Below are 16499 nucleotides of genomic sequence, written 5' to 3' on the forward strand. Positions count from 1 at the left end.
CAACCCGTTTGGTAATTTGCATTCCTACCTTGTTTGCCTACCTGCAGTGTTGCTAAAATAATCAGACTAGACTGTTTCTTCCCCACAATTTTTTTGCCTTTCATAAAAGAATCTCTTCTAAACTGTGTGTATGCAAGTTCAAGTGCAGCTCTAAGGCACTTGTACTCATCTTCCTATCATTATGAGTGTTTTCAATATACAACCTTTATTGATAAAGAAACTGCAGAGGTGGTGATGTTTTCTACAAGGTCCACGTGTTAATTATTATGTAGAAACCTTGTAATTTCAAGGTCACCTAGTTCTATTCCTAGCAATAATGCTTATTTGGTGGCTAGCCTTGTTTATGTCTCTAAATCTACTCTGGTTTTCTACTTAAAATGTTTTCTTTTCTCTGTCTGTACCAAACTCAATGAGGTTTAATTACATGATAGACTTTTTAATAGGATATTCTCCTTTAAAAAAATCCCCAAATATACATATGCCCATCCTGCACAATTCAACGTAACACATGCTTACTGCATTCCCATTACTGTGGTGAGCACTGTACAGAAGGTAAGATGCACAAGTGAGGGAAACATTTCCCTGCCCTTAGGAGCTCATGATCGAGCACTAAGCTTTCTTATCCTAGGATTTATTTACCCCTAGAGGTTCCTTGGATAGGTTTTTGAGGAGTTGTGAAAAAATTCTTGAAATTATATGCCTGTAGTTGTATGTGCACATCTTCCTAGAGATTGCCTATGGTAGTTCATAAGCATTATGACATTTTTGGAAATATTATGTCCCAATTTAACTTTTAATATTTTAAGAAGCACTAGTCTACCACAGAAAGTTTTGGATGAGGGGGCTACAAACTATGGGTAATTTGCTGTTGGAGTTGGCTATCAATTACAGGCATAACCAAAAGAGTTAATGCATTGCTTTAGAAAATCTTTGCTTTAGCTTCTTTCCTTGAGATCATTTTTATTTGCATGAAAAGAACTTTTCATCTATGAAGGTCTTACCTTTTTTAGAAAGGGTCTCAGTGGAAGTTACGGATAAAAATAAAGTGCTATGCTTTCAATTTTCATTATTATGACTTTTAAAGTTTATTGACAGTATGAAAAAGTTTCCTGTGATCCCTGACAAGTTAAAAATGATATTTTTAAATTTTAAAATGATAATTTTAAATTTCTTCAAGAAATAGAAATTAACAGCTAGTATCTACTTTTCAAGCAGCTTGCTGTTTTCTTGTGCTATGAAGCTTTCAAGAGTTTGGTTGGAAAATTGGTTTACAGCTTTTTGGTGGCATTTTCCACAGAATGACAGATTTCCTAATAATGGCAAGTCCAACTCCTCATATTTTGCTTCCATTTTGTTTCTTCTAATGGATGACTTACTTCCTTTGCACTACTCGTTTTCCTCTTCCCGTTTGTCTTCAAAGATTTTTGTTTCTTTGTTTTCCAAGAAGGTGTTTATGTTGTGCATTGCAATATAAAAGTGAAACAAACAAGTGAACAGGAAAAAACACATAAAAAGGCATAATTTCTTCATTATGCAAGAGAGATCATAGAGTTAAATGAATCAACCATCTTGTATCAGAAATCATGCCTAGAGTTGGTTATACAATCAAGGTTAAGAGGTAAATTGGGAAGTTTCACATTCTAGGGATAGAGGGGGAAATGATTAGAAAGTATAATCCTTAATGATGATGAAAATGTATGTGTGGTCATGTGAAAACAGTTATTAAACCTGTAGAATGTTTATCTTTACTTTTTTTTTTAGCCCTAAATGAAAACTGGAGAGATGAAGTCAGCATACCATTAGAACTGTACTAAAACCAGAAGTCTGTAGACTGGAAGTTTGAGGAGCTGCAGAATCAGAAAAAGGGTGGGCAGGAGGAATTCCTGAGTGCTAAATCATGGTAACCTTCAGATTTAGGGAAAAGGCTGGATCTGAACATTATCTTACCAAGTGTAGAACCATTGCTTAGGCCCCAGGGCATCTGTTATATGTGAGGAGAAGGTAAAATGGATTCATCCAACGATGAGACAGAATATTGAAAAGGTTACACTCCCTTTTTATAAGTCTATTAAAAGTTTATGGTCTTTCACAGAGTATGTGCTATAATAAAATTATTATGTCCCTTTCTAATGGCAAGATGGTCTTAAGAATGATGAAAACCAACTTCCATAACTTGGTGAAGGTTTAATATGAGATTCACAGGGTCATTTGTAGAATATTGGCCTGCAATATCTTGTGAAAGAATGGAATTTATTGTTTATGAAAAGTGCTTTTAATTCATAACCAAAAGAAATTCCCCAAAGCTTCCAATTCCAGGGAGAATCTGATTCCCATCCTTATGTGCTTTTTGAAAACTGAACTCCTTTCATGTTTTTCTAAAAGTAGTTATGGATAAAATGCTATGCCTCAATCACTTTTTCTGAAATTTTTTTTATCAAAGATGTTTGTTATTTTGGACTAAGTTCAGCAAAAAGCACTTTTGGTGACTTTGTTTCAAAAATGCCCCAGAATGCTGTTTTCATAATACAGCTAGGTGTCCCCATTTCTTTTTCTGAAGCAGGCTTGCTCATATACCCTGCTCCATTGCTTTGTTTCTCTTGTTTGATGACACAAAGAAGTTTGTTATTGGCCATAATTCGTACACATACACTCACAGAAAAGTTCTTAAGCTCCACCACACATGAAAGGCTTAGCAACAATATAAGGAAAATTTTTGGCTTACAGTGAATTAATTTATAATATTGCAGCAGGTAATGTAGCTCCTCAAACTCAATGTGGGCAATGGAAGAAGACAAAGAGCTACAGAATGTGGAGATCAAGGTTATGATACAGGAAGATAGTAGAGCACAATGGAGACCACTCAGGGTCTACAATGAGGAGACCCGTACTCAAGGCTTCATTCTACCTTGAACTTCAATTACACATGGCCATTGAGGACTCATTAATTATACTAATAAGAAGACCTAGTTCCTGTTATTTAGTAGCTTACAGTATGGTAGGGTTGATAGATAAGTAACAAATTATAAGCACTCTAATAAAGTGTAGCACTAAAGTATAGCACCTGTGAAAAGGTGCTATAGTAGTCAAAGGAATAATGTATTACCCACCTCTTCATAGACAAAGGAGGATTTCAGGGGGAAGAAAAGACTTAGATAGGACCAGAAGGATGGGTAAGAAGTAGCCAAGTGAAAGGGAGGTAGAAGAGTAGGACCTTCCTAGACAAATGAAGCAGCCTATCCTAATGCCAGAATAGAAGAAAGACCTTCTTGCAGTTCCTCTGAGGAATTCAATGTGGCCAGGGATGAGGGTGGTGAGAAATGTAAGTGGAGACAGGGGCAGGAAGCACCATTAAGTCCTTCTCAGGAAGCACCCATGCTGAAGGTAGGGGGAGTGACAGGAGGAATATCAATCAGAGATATGTGTTTTAGGTAGACTATTTTTTTCTAATTGGTAGGATGATGAATATTAGAGAAAGACCAGTTAGGAAGCTAGAGAAGTAGTTAAGAGATGATGGTAAAATGAACTTCAAATTGCAGTGGGGATGAAAAAAGAACAACAGATTCAGAGATAGTTTTGGTGATGTAATTGTTATAACTAAGTTTCACCTATGAAATATCCAACCTAACAGTGTTTTAAGAGATAAGGTCTAATATGTGAAAGTGATCAGTAAACTGAAAATACATGATGTTACTAAAGAAGGACTTGTTAGCCTATAGGTATGATTGAAATAGTTTGCACCTAATAGTTTTAACCTATATGACATAAAGTAAATGACAATGTCATTTATTTCTATCTTATTAAAAAAAAGCTCAGAATTATTTTCTTTTTAAATTTGTTCTTAGACTATTTCATTACTGAATGAAAAGACATGCTCTGTTTGAAGAAAACCCACTATATGAAATGTATTAACTAAATGGAAAAATAGGGGCAATAGTAATACCTTACATTAGTACAGATTTCTCTAGGATTGTGTTTGTAAAGAAGAAACGTGATTTTCAACCTTTTGTCTTCCACAACATACTCAGAAACAGTCATCAATTCATTATAGTTATCAATTCATCAGCACTTCTGAAGGCAATGATTCTTGGTGGGATGTGTGGGGTATGTCAGATTCTTGTGGTCAAATTGTTAACTAGAAATAATCCGTCACCGTCAGGTGATTCTGTGTCCTATCCTATCACCCTTCTTCCTCAGAACGCTTTGTCCTCATTACACATACCTTAGATAGTATTGCTGTAGAAACAGTTTGAAGGTAAGGGTTTTGTCTTATTCATTGGCATCATCTAAGTCACTACATGTTCCTAGCACACTATATGTTTACAGAATAATTCTTTGAATTAATGAAGTTTTTTTAACCACTTTTATATTGACTATTTTATTTAACCTTCCCACCCGTGTTTCTATTCTGCATTACTCCAGCCAAAAGAAACCTTACCATTACCGCTGGATACCATTATTCCTGTTTTACAGAATTTTAAATTGACTTTTGCACAGTCCCCCAACTACCATTTAACATTTTTTCTTTATAATCTTCCACATGATGTTATCATATCACATATTATGCTGAAATATTCACATTTAGGTCTGTCCTTTCCAATTCCACTGCCGAGTTCCTTGGGAGCTGAAATTTAGCTTTACCTACTGAGTGCAGAAAACTGGCTAATGCATATTGTATGATCAATATATTTAATTTTAATTCAACTGTACTGTGCTGAGCACTTCTCTAGTGGTTATAAAAGCCTTTCTCGTATCCAATCTTATTTAAACCTCAGGAAAGCTCTAGAAAATGATGATTAAGCTCAACCAATCTTACCGACCTCGCCTTCTAAATACTTCCTAACGTGGACCACTCCTATCTGTCGGTCTACGTAAACATCATCTCTACCCTCAACCACGTCCTAGTCTCTAAATTGTCTTCTCATCCTCTCATGTCCCCTGTAGTCTGTCCTCCAGAGTGCCTAAGTTTTCCTCTTAAAATGTGAAACAGGTGACATAATTACTCAATTAATATTCCCCACTGTCTTCTCATTCTGTTTATAATAAAATTCGAAGCACTTGCAATGATTTACAAGGCTGTACTTCCCTGTCGTTCCAAATTTTGCTATCATAACCCATAGTAAGAAAGGTGTTTTATATTGTGAGCCAGCATACACACACACACACACACACACACACACACACGGAAAACCTTCATACTCTGATATTTTCTATCTCAGTCCATTATTCTTAGTTACATTAAAAGATGCTAGTAATGGCCCACACATTTGTTTCATGACTGCAGTTTAGAAAACATTGCTCTACTTGATCTGGCTCCTGATTACTTTCTGACTTCACTTTCTGTACTCCTCCCTTTCCACTCGGCTCCAGTGTACTGGCCTCCTTGCTGTTCACTTAGCATTCCAAATAGGCTCCCCCATCAGGGCCTTTGCATTGCAATTTCTTCTGCCTTAACCATTCTTTCCTCAGGTATCTATATGGCTTCCTTCATTACTTCAATCAACTCTTTACGCAAACGTTATCTTCTCAAAGAAGTGTTGTTGATTGTCTGTTATGTACTTTGTACACTGTTAGACTCTGGTGAACAAAGATACAATCTTTGTCCTCAAGATGTTGTCCCCAGTCTATTGAGAAGTGAAACAGTAGATGTTGGGTGATAAGTAGTCCAAATTTTAAGCTGATTGATGCACACAGGAAAAAACTCAACTTAGTAATGTGGGTCAGAGAAGGCCCCTTGGAGGGACTAATACCTAAACAGAAACATGAAGGGTAAAGCGAGAATTATCCAAGTGAAAAAAGGCAGGTAGAAGAAAGGGTTATGCAAAATCCCAAGGTTAGGAGAGGTTTGGGAGAACTGCCAAGCGTTGGGAGTGACACAGTGGAGAAAAGTGAAAAATGATTTGGGCTGGTAGGCAGGAACCAGGTAAGGAAGGAGTGACTAAACATTATGAGCATGTACTCTATCCTAAGCATGAAGGAAAGCCATTCAAAACTCGCCAACAGAGGAATAGCGTTATGGGGTTTGAACTTTTAGAAGGTCACTCTGTCTGCAAAATGATACTGGAGTAGAGAAAAGGAAGATGGAAGACAGGGGGACAAATCTGTAATAACATAGGTTAGAACTGATGGTGGTCTGAGGGTAGACATAGGCAAAAGATTAAAGAGATGTTTAGAAGATAAAACCAACATGAATTGTAAATGATTAGATTTTGGGTTTAGGGTGGTGGGATTCAAGAATGAATTGTAGTTGGTTAATGACTACATGTTGAATGAATGAAAAAGAAGGATTTATAACTTGGGCACTGCATGATTGGTGATGTAATCACTCAGGCTTTTTGATTAAGGAACCACAGAAAAATTTAATTTCCATGGAACAGTAAAGAGAATTTCCATTTCAAGACATGATTAAACTTTTTGATGGAATAAAGCTAATAAATTTGTGGCCTAACCACTGAGAAAGCTACAGAACAGTGTGAAAAATAAAGAAATCTAAATTTAACTTTCTTGTAAGCCGCTAGAGCATTATTTAATTAAGCTTTCTAATTATTCTTAGTTCACATTATAATTAAAATTTGCACTGCTAGCTTTCAAAGGTTCCTTTGGTCACTTAGTGATATGAGGTCTCCAGACAATTCTAGTGCTTTTCATATATAACAAATTATAATACAATGCTCTGCACATTACAAGTCCTCTAAAGAGATTTACCCAATTACCTGGAATGATATTTGTTATATATTTGGAATTTGTTTCTTCCTGAACAAATCAATTTATGAAACTCTTTCCAGATAATTAAGAGTCACAGCAAACAAAATGACTTGCCCAGGGTCACACATCTTACTAGTGTCAGGGTTAATGGTGCTCTGAAAGCAGTTCTCTTTCCATTGTTCCTGTCAGGAAATCTGTAACTGATTCGAGAGATTTAGAGACTCTTCTCGCTCATTTTTGCTAAAGACTGAATTTGACTATGAGATACAAATCTCACATCTGCTTTAATTACAATTCACAAATCTCTCCATTCCTCTTTAAAACCATAGCATATGATGATTTATGTCCACAAATCATTTTATTCTATCAAGAAATAGATATCTTCGAAGACGGAGAGAAAATCATACAGTTTCTCTGTGGCATTTTCTCTTACATGTATACAAATGAAGCATACTTAAGCAAATGACAAAACTTGCTTTGATTACTGTATAGTTAGAACAGAGGTCTTAATCTTGGCTGCACATGAGAATTACATGGGGAACTTTGAAATATCCTGATGCCCAGGTCTCTAGAACAATTAAATTGAAATCTTCGGGGGCACAATTCAGGCATCAGTATTTTTAAAGGTTACAGATGGCTTCAATGCGCAACCATAGTTGAGAACTCATGGGTGTGAGCAATTTGATGAAAATGATGAACTCCCGCTCAAGCACCTCTTACTTAATGTTTGCTTTTTTTTCTGACCACAAGGTGGCAGCATCACAATACAGTGCACATACCAACCCCTTGATTGAGTGGATTTGGAAATTTGGCTCTTGTAATATTAATTACTAGCATTCTGAGGGTGCCTCCAGCTATAGAAAGCATTATTGACCTTTTCCTTGTTCTCTTTTGCTTTTTTAACTAAGGAAACTTTTAAGTATATTTATTTCCAAAGGGTGGATACAGCAGGAACTGTATTATAAGCCATAGTTGGTTGCAAAGAACATGGATTTTATATTCAGGTGGATTTGGGTTTAAACAGCACCTCCACCACTTACCTATAGATTAATCTCTTTGTGCTTTAGCTGTATAACTAGAAGAGGAGAGTTTTTAGGACTAAATGAGATCATATATGAAAATCAGTTCTGTATGACTGGTGCTAGATGATGATCATGTTGGGGAGCCCAAAGTGACAATGCTGTGATAGAATCACTTACACAAAGTCCAGAAAATCTCAGGATACAGTACTTTTTGTGTGTGGTTTTTCTTTTCTGCCTTTGGGTCTTTTCTTTCTCTGTACGCATCCTGTCAGTTTCCCCTGGTGATTATACCAATAAACATTGTCTAGCTCCCTTCATTTCAAAGAACAAAAAAAGCCAGTATTTTTTTTTTACTACACCTTTATCAGTGAAATGTGCCATTAGCAGTGGAAGTAGCTTCCACCTATATTGCCAAACTTTTTGTAAAAAATTAGCCTTTGTTTACTCACAATTACTGTAGTTCACTTCTCAAACCTTGCTACTGCCTTCTCTAAGATCGCCAGTAGCTCCTAGGTGACAAGTCCAAAAAAACTGTCATCTCATGTGTCTTTGCTATTTCAATAGGTTGACAACATTCTCCTTCTTGAAATATTTACCCCTTGACTGCTATGGTGACACCACTCCTGTTTTCGTCTCCAATGTTGTTTGTTTTCTCTTCCCCTAGAATTGTGAATCCCAGGAGTTCTCTCCTATAGCCCCAATTTCTTTTTACCCTGGGAATCTTATCTTTGACTACAGCCTTAATTTTAATTACCACAAATGACTCTCAAATCTAGGCATGGTCCCATAAAGTTGTCCTGAATTCCAGATCTACAAATCTAATGCCACTGACATTTAAAATGGCATCTCAAAATTAACATGTCAAATATTGAAATGGATTTATCCCCTATTCACACAAAACCACCACCTCCTCCTCCCCTTTTCTATTTTTTTTTTAAATTTTTAACATTTTTATTCATTTTTGAGAGACAGAGCACAAGCAGGGGTGGGGCAGAGAGAGAGACAGAGAGAGAGACACACACACACAGAATCTGAAGCAGGATCCAGGCTTTGAGCTGTCAGCACAGAGCCCGATGCAGGGCTCAAACTCATAAACCATGAGATCATGAACTGAGCGGAAGTCAGATGCTTAACCAACTGAGACACCCAGGTACCCCTCTCCCCCATCCCCATGGTACTACTTTCAATCCATGGCACTACTTTCCACCCAGATGATTGAACCAAATCCTTGGGAGTTATCCTATACTCTTTCCTCAGCCCCCTTATATCCAAATTGTCAAAGCTTACCAGTTCTTTACCCTCTCCCACCCCCCACAAAATACTTTACTTAAAGGAGTGATTCAATCTCACAAGTCTTCATTTCTTATCCCACACTTACTCCTTGACACAGAACGGTCTGGTTTCTGGAAAGCAGTTCTTGTTAAGGTCATTCTATTGTGCCATTCATGCCTGCTTGCTTGTCTTCCTTTCTGCTCTTCCAGGGTACTCCTGAGAGCACTTCTGGGGCTCTGCTTGGGATCTGAATGTAAGACAATTTAGGAAAGGAGAATTAATCATATTAGTTTCCAGAGACAGATTTTAATAACCTTTTATCTCCCATTGTGAAGTACTCTCAACTCATCAGACTTTTAAAGGACATTTACTTCATTTGTAGTATTAGATTGTTGAACTTCTATACAAGAGTACAACCATGGTTCCTAAAACTTGCTTGAGAAATTAAAAAAAAAATCAACAGATAGTACATTACAAGTTGCCATTTGCCTACGTTTAGAAGGCACTGAAGTTTTTGGTAATTGGAAACCAAGTCATTGGTTACTGCATAGTAAGATTACAATGTAAGTTTACAACCTATGTAACTCTGGAAAATAATTATAATTTAGTCAGCTATTTTGATAAATTGTATACATTGCTATTATACTTTTATTAGTTTAGAAGCTAGTTGGTAAGACTGTTAAGCAAATATTGAACTCCATTGTGGATAATAAACTGTTCTTGATGCTACCAGCATATAAAGTTAGAGAAAAAAATTGAACATCCTAAAAAAGTGTCATTAGCCAAAACATAAATGTAAAATAGTACATATCATTTAATGCAATAGGAATAAAAATTATTCCATCTCAATATTTATTTTCCACTGAGGAGGTTAAAATTTTAGGAAATTCTATTCATCAAAAAATTAAAGATACATTTGGAAAAGCTATTTTATATGTATAGATTCATGGAAATACAAAATCAAAATTTGCACATTTCTTTAAATGGGTTTTCTGTTCTAATGTTGTATTAAAATTCACCCTTCTTGGTTGAAACCTTACAATGAATCATGCATCTTTTCACATTCCTCAAGCTGCAAAAGTCAATGTGAAGAAACAGAGCACATTTCAATAGGACATAATATCATTTTCTTTTATCCAGCTGCCAAATTAATAGAGAATGCACACACTGAAAGTAAATGCTATTTAAAGCTTTCAAATGAAGCGTTTTCAATAAGATGGCAGAACACATAGAGAAAAAGTGGAACAAAACTGTATTGTATGCTTAATTAGGACAAAAGCAAAAAACAAACACCAAGTTGATGATTGTCGTATGGCTCAGAACATGAAGGATACAGAAACAATGTTAAATCAGGGCTCAAAAATGGACAGGAAAAACAACTTTGCGTGACTTAGATTTCTCATAATCTGGTTCTCATCTCTTTTGAGATTCACATGTATAGAGGTCTTGATGTTGTCCAAGATATTTTGACAAAAAGCATTCAGGATGTAAGTGTTGACCATTTGGGTGATATTTGCCAGATCTCGCTATGTGTGTAGGCTGACAGAAAATTGGAACAGAAATCAGAGTGACAGGCTCAAATTTGTCACTAATGAAAATCTTTTGTAAGTGTTGAATTATTCAACTTAACATTTCTGCAACCCATTAGAATTCCTCCATTCCATCTTTCCCCGTAAGAGATCTTGCATTTTCTTCCTAACTCTGCCACTAATTAACTCGAAGACCATGGACAAATCACCTGTGCAGTTTTTATATTCTCATTTGCAAATTGCATAAGGGTGGCACTAGATAACCTCTAAACTCTCTTCCATCGCTAACATTCTGTGATGCTGTTGAAATGGGGTTATTTTGAAGACTAAGGAAAGAATAAATTCATACAGTTTAATAAATGTAATATTACTTAAATATGTGACATAAAATGAAGTCACAAAAGAGCAAGTTGTACCTTGGGGGAATCAATTAGGGATTTGAACAAATACTGATTAAAGAGATCCCTTCAGCAAGAAATCATTTCCAGCAACAAGAACTCAAAAGAATGCCAACAGAATCCATATTGCTCAATCCCAATTTTATTATGTAGCATTGCATTCCTTTAGCGATTTCTGGTAAAAGCCATACTTTATAGTTAAGTTTAACATTTTTAAAAATGGAGAAAATGGAAGGAAATGCCGACATGATGTCTCAGAGCAGGAAAGAGTAGACATCTGCAATTGTTGAGACTCCAGTAGTAGAAAAAGTTGCAGTTCGGTTGTTTTTTTCTCATCCTGTAATTACTGGATACCTGCGATCTGCAATATACCATGTCATAACACTGCTATGCAGCGTGCTCATATAATTATCATCTAAACGCTTGTGAGAGTAAAGGGCCTGAGGACTGTTAGTAGCTATAAGGACAACAAGCAAAAACTGAGATGGTTTTGAACAAATTGAGACATACAATCTCCCCATTGGCTTGTGTTTCTATTTCTTATTTTATAAAGATGTTTACTTTATTTATTTATTTTTTAAATTTTTTTTAACGTTTATTTATTTTTGAGACAGAGAGAGACAGAGCATGAACGGGGAGGGGCAGAGAGAGAGGGAGACACAGAATCTGAAACAGGCTCCAGGCTCTGAGCTGTCAGCACAGAGCCCGACGCGGGGCTCGAACTCACGGACCGTGAGATCATGACTTGAGCCGAAGTCAGACGTTTAACCGACCAAGCCACCCAGGCACCCCTAAAGATGTTTACTTTAAATATTGTTTCATTATCTCTTATTTTAAATTAATGTCTATTACCATTTGCTCTGAATTATTCTTTAAGTTTGGTTTCAATCAAAGATCTACCATTAATTAGTTATGTGACTTAAGATATCTTAAGAAGAATTTTTTTGAATCTTAGTTTCTTTATCTAAAGATTGTTTAAAAGTGCATATATAAAGAGCTTAGCACATAGTATCTTCTCAGAAAAAAATGACTTCTCTTAATTAGAGAACAGTGTTTTTCACTTATCAAACTCTTAAAGATATTTGGGAAAGAGCATTAGAACTCTTCTTTTCTTTTTTCTTTTTTTAGTGTCACAATCTGTTCTGCAGTTCCTTTTTTTAAATTTGTATACAATATCCATATTGGTATTGAGGATATTTCTTCTATATCTTTCTACTTCTTTAGGTGCTATCTGGCATTAAAATACTTCATCAACGATCTATCTGAATCTTTCTGAGTGTGGTGACAGTTTTGAGGATTGGAAACCTTTATGGGGTTCAAAGTTATGCTTTTTATCATGCCCTTCTGATTCCTTGAAAGCTAAATTCTTCATTTGTTTCATTCATAAGAAATAGAGAATTACTCCCTCTTTTTGAAACTCTCTGAACACTTGACTTCTATAACATTACAATATTTTTATTATCCATGTATTTCTTTAAGTGTTCCTTCTTTCCTTCTTCTCTTCTTTCCCCTCGTCTTCTCTTCCTCCTCCTTCTCCTTCTTAGTGCACTTCTCTTCCACGGGTCAACTTTTAAACCTTGGTGTCTGGCAGGGGTCCATTTTGGCCTTTTACTCTTCCTACCTGCATTCACTCTATGGGTGACCTCATGCACTGTCATGATTTCAACAAACATCTGTTGCTAATAGTTTTGAATCTATACATCTCTAGCCAACAGCAGTCCTATGATCACCAGATCATCTATTTAATTATCAAATAGACCTCTCTATCCACATAGCACTTGGCTTACCTCTCTACCAATCTCATTTCCCTTTTTTCATTCTCTGTCCTTTTAGACAGTCCCATAAATACCATAATTGTCCAGCTATTTAGCTTAGTAATTGGGAATCATTCTTTCTCATTATACACATTTAATCAAAAACAAAATTCTACCAATTTAATTTCTTAAACAATATTAAATAAATATTAATATCTACCAATTAACACTTATTAATTCTTGAATCTATATTTTCTATCCATCTTGACCTTCCATATTCTAGTCAGGCCTTTTTAATTTATTTTCTAGATCATGCATTAGCTCCCTAAATCTTTCTGTTTTCAGTTGTGTCTTTCTTCAATCCAGCCATGGATTTGTCCATGCCATTCTCTTAAATTCAAGAAGTCTTTGCTCCATATCACGGTACCCAGGACCATCCTTGATCTAGCCTTTGCCTGACCCATCTCCTCTAGGCACAGCTCTTATTGCTTGTCACTTCTTAAGTATGTCATGTGTTACTTTCAAAGAATTGTTTCCGATTCTCTTTGCATGTGTGTGCACCCAAACAAACAAACATGCATCCACCACCAACACGACTATGCTGTTTTCTAGGTTCTGTGCCTGGAGTCATCTTGTCCTTCTCCTTTTTTTTTGACAGCATCCTCCACCACCTTTCCTCATGGAACTAGTACAGATGTCATCTACTCCAAGAAGCAAAATGTTTTCCTAGGGTTTGTTAAGATTTCTTCACTCTATTCCCCTATACCACATACATATTTTTTTTTATCATGTTGTGTATTAATTTTCTGGTTTATATCAGTCCACTGAGTTGTGAGCTGCTTGAGGTCAGAAGCCATATTATCTAGTTTTGAAGTTTCAATTTTTAATATAGTCTGGTGCATATTACGTGCCCAAGACCTTTACTGAAATAATGAGTTTAATAAACAAATACATTGATTCTAATATTCACTAACTCAGTGATTATGTATTTGTCTATGTGTTATCTCATTTAATTAAAACAATTTGTACATGTATATATAATAACATTAATATGAAACATCTAATCCATATTGTTTTTTATGTAATCCATTTGAATTCATGGTTCGATATCTATAAGAATTTCAAGCAAGGAAGTAGAGTCCAAAATCTTCAAAAATAACAGAAAGAGAATTTCAGTCTCTTGAGGAACATTCAAAAGCATGCAAGTCACAAGCCCTACTAACTTTCCATATATTATCCTTAATTTCATCTTATCCTTGATTTTCTCACATTTCAAATTGTTCCAATCTAGTAAATTTTTTTGGAAATATTCTCTGGGGCCCTTCTCTTTATCCTCACTCCTCATTTCTTTTTCATTTAGATTGCTACCTGGAAAAAGAGAATCCTTTCTGTTTAATAAGGGTGGGAGATAACTGAGCAATAAAACACTAGCTTCTCTTTAGAGGGTGGAGGCAGAGGGTGTTGTGGACAATTGCATCTAATGATTGCTGTGCAAGCACATATATGTGTGTGTGTGTATATATATATATATATGTATATATATATATATATATGTTTGAATATGACATTACTCTCTTTAGATTATTGGTCAATTCCTCTTTTATATTTTTATGTAGAAGACATCTTTATGTGACTGTACCCTTCCATTGCAGGTGATTACATTTCCTCTTAAAACAAACAAAAAAACCCACAACTCTGAACATGGAGCTGTTTCAATCATAGCTATAATGCAAATATGTTTTGCAGCCGTTTTGGTTTGTTGAAAGGAAAAACCTTGGACTCAGTACTTTTTCTCTGTTTGTAGTTTGCTTGTGGTTAGAGTCTACGTACTTCATGCTTTATATACACTACCAACAGCTGTATGATGAAGTTCCAAGGAAAGCCTCTCTCAAAATAGTTTTGTTGCAGAGAGAAAATGGCATTTATGCACTTTGGCAGGAACTGTACTCTTGAACCATGTTCAGTTTTGAAATTTGAATGGAAAAATCCACTTCATGGAGAAGCCAGCCACACAAGATCCTGAGCTGAGTCTATTGTTAGAAGGAGAAAGAAGTGCCAACAAGGCATAGAGCTCTGGGGACCTCTGAAAGCTTGTGTATGCTGTGTTTGGCAGAGGATGTCCCCTCAGCATTATAGGAAGAGGCAAAGCAGGAAACCTGCCACTTGGAAAAATGTCTTTACATTACATTACAAAACAAAACAAAAAACTGTTTACTCATTACATCATAATATTCCTATAATTTGGGAATCCTTTGTAATTTGGGGTAGAAGATGATGCCTTAGTCAAGTCCTGAGGACAGTGCCTAATCACCCTGTCCCCTTACCTTTATATAATTGTATTTTTATGTTCCCTTTAGCATCATGGGATAGGGTGGGGTCTCATTTTGCTTAATTCTTTCAATAAAGACTACTCAGCCAGCCATGTTTGAATCACAGTAGCTGGTTTAAAGCTTTTTGCTCCAGTAACAATTATAGGAGTTAAAGGAATGTCTAGCCTCATCAGTAGTTACTTCTCAATTATTCAGTATTCTGTTAAGTTGCCTGACCACAATGGGGCAAATTCTTTTCTTTTCATATAGTTACTTCTGTAGTATGTGAGGCTACCCCAGCATATCAGGACTAGAATGAAAATTCATATCTGTCATGATTCAGGCTGAATGCAGTAAAGAAGGACTACTATAGTAGTAAGACTGGCCAACAACCTCCAACAGAAGCCAAGAGCTGTCTTTGAAAGTCTTGTCCAAAGCCTTCGTATGACAGCCATTTTTGAGGGATGCATGTCCATAGGCCTGAGTCACTTTATCGAGTAACTCTTTGAATTTCTTACAATAAATATTGCTGTTGGAGTGTTAGGCAACATGAATTCTATGGTCCCCTGTCTCATGGCACCAGAAATTGGTAGTTCTTATTTCATTCAATCCATCGCCAGCCGATGGAACTTCTTAGCCCCTTCTCCATGTATCTCATGGTGATATTTTTTTCTAAGAAATATTTTTTTTCTTTCCATCTCTTGGCCTGAGGTAGAGCTACCATAGGGCATCATGATATATCTCCCCTATCTGGAGATCTTATTCCTCTTCAGGAAGAAGAGATCAAGGAATCTGAGACCCTCCTTCCTGGAAGGCACCTAGATTTATGAAAATCTCTCCTTTTCCATCTCTGAACTCTTCATAGCAAGAGAAATGCTGATGGCATAAGTCAGACTGAAGGTCCTCTCATATGATATCCCCCAGAGAGGGCTAACCAAAGGGCCTCTCAGAGGTTTACAGTGGCCCACCTCTATAAAAAACTGGCAGAGTCTTCTGCCTACGGGGAGAAAATATCATTTAAATATTGGGAATATAACTATATGTAAAGGTATTTTATGATGCTTCACAAAAAATTTAAAAGTTTGATTAGATCTAAATATGGCTTTATACTAGGGACTATTACTATGGCCTATTGAGGGATATTAAAAACTTCTTCAGGAGGATCTGAGAATGGAACAAAATCTTATCAGTGGGGGATAGTTTGGGTAGGGTTCTGTTATAAAGCAAGTGAATGGAGGAAATAGCTTCTGGGTCTTTATAATCTAATGTCTTACTTGCTTTTTAAAGATTGGCTTTATTAGTTTCTTAGATTTGGTTTCTGAATCAGAAGGTTTTGGGAAGTGAGCTCTTAGGATTTGGATTCTGCTGCTTTACTTGGTCAGCAGCAACTATTGGCATATAAATGAGTCCTTCATAAGTCTAGAAATTTTAACTTCTGCACCACTGCAATTACCCCAAAATTAATATGCGAGTCTCCTCGCCACCAAAATCAATGAACAGCAAGTTACTCCAT

General features: G+C 36.1%; 1 protein-coding gene across 6 annotated transcripts in view; it reads left to right on the forward strand.

Annotated features, from left to right (window-relative positions):
* Positions 1–16499, forward strand: part of MAPK10 (mitogen-activated protein kinase 10) — a 310548-nt gene that overhangs the window by 272692 nt on the left and 21357 nt on the right. The gene's annotated exons all lie outside the window — the stretch shown is intronic.

The sequence above is a fragment of the Panthera pardus genome, unplaced genomic scaffold (assembly GCF_024362965.1).
Source record: "Panthera pardus isolate Hobbes unplaced genomic scaffold, ASM2436296v1 HiC_scaffold_13, whole genome shotgun sequence".
Lineage (NCBI taxonomy): Eukaryota > Metazoa > Chordata > Mammalia > Carnivora > Felidae > Panthera > Panthera pardus.